This window comes from Leptosomus discolor, chromosome 9 (genome assembly GCF_034619465.1).
Source record: "Leptosomus discolor isolate bLepDis1 chromosome 9, bLepDis1.hap2, whole genome shotgun sequence".
Classification (NCBI taxonomy): domain Eukaryota; kingdom Metazoa; phylum Chordata; class Aves; order Leptosomiformes; family Leptosomidae; genus Leptosomus; species Leptosomus discolor.
This window is the reverse complement of record NC_141399.1, coordinates 47,147,760-47,148,805: the sequence shown is the minus strand read 5'-3', so window position 1 is coordinate 47,148,805 and position 1,046 is coordinate 47,147,760.

Below are 1,046 nucleotides of genomic sequence, written 5' to 3'. Positions count from 1 at the left end.
GGTGGTGACGGTGAAACCCAGCGCGGTTCAGGTGCCGCTGGGCTCTCTCGGGACGAGGCTGGAGTCTATGACTGGGAGGTGGAAACCTCGTTCACCTGACAAGCGGCTGCGGGGCAGCGACCACAGCAGCCACCCCCGCTGCCTGCATTGCCCTGGGGGTGCTGAGGGCGGCGGCTCCTGCCCGCTTCTGCCAGAGCCCGCCCGCCGCTCTCCCTCCCTCCTTCCTTCCTTTCCCGCCTCTCTCCCTCACTCCTTCCCTTCCTTTCCCGCCTCTCTCCCTCACTCCTTCCCGTCCTTTCCCGCCTCTCTCCCTCACTCCTTCCCGTCCTTTCCCGCCTCTCTCCCTCACTCCTTCCCGTCCTTTCCCGCCTCTCTCCCTCACTCCTTCCCGTCCTTTCCCGCCTCTCTCCCTCACTCCTTCCCGTCCTTTCCCGCCTCTCTCCCTCACTCCTTCCCGTCCTTTCCCGCCTCTCTCTCTCACTCCTTCCCGTCCTTTCCCGCCCCTCTCCCTCACTCCTTCCCTTCCTTCCCGCCCGCCGCTCTCCCTCACTCCCTCCCTTCCCGCCCGCCTCAGGCGCCGCCGCTTCCCTCGGCGCATGCGCCCTAGCGCCGCGCATGCGCCCGCGCTGCCCGGTCCTGCGCCGCGGCTCTCGCCCAGGGCCCGCCGCCTTTTGTAACGGGGGAGCGGGCGGCGCTAAGGCCCGGCGGCGGCCTCCGCGCCCACGCCGGGGGGTCTCGCCCTCCTCCGCGCCTCCCTCCCCCGCTCCCCGCCCGCAGGAGCCAAAGAAAGGGCAATGGCGGCGCGTTAACCAGGCGGCCTCGGCGCGGCCCGCCGGCTGCGGACCTCCCCGCCCCGTCCCGACCGCAGCGGATGCGCGCCTCGCCTCAGGCCCCGGCGGGAGCCTAGCGGGGCCCCGGCGGCCGCCGCCGCCTCCGCTTCTCCTCCTCCTCCTCCGCCGCCGCCGCCGCCTCCTCCTGCTGCGGGCGCGGGGGAGGGCGGGCAGCTCGGGGGGCCGCGCTCCCCTCAGCCCCGCGGCGCGGCGGCC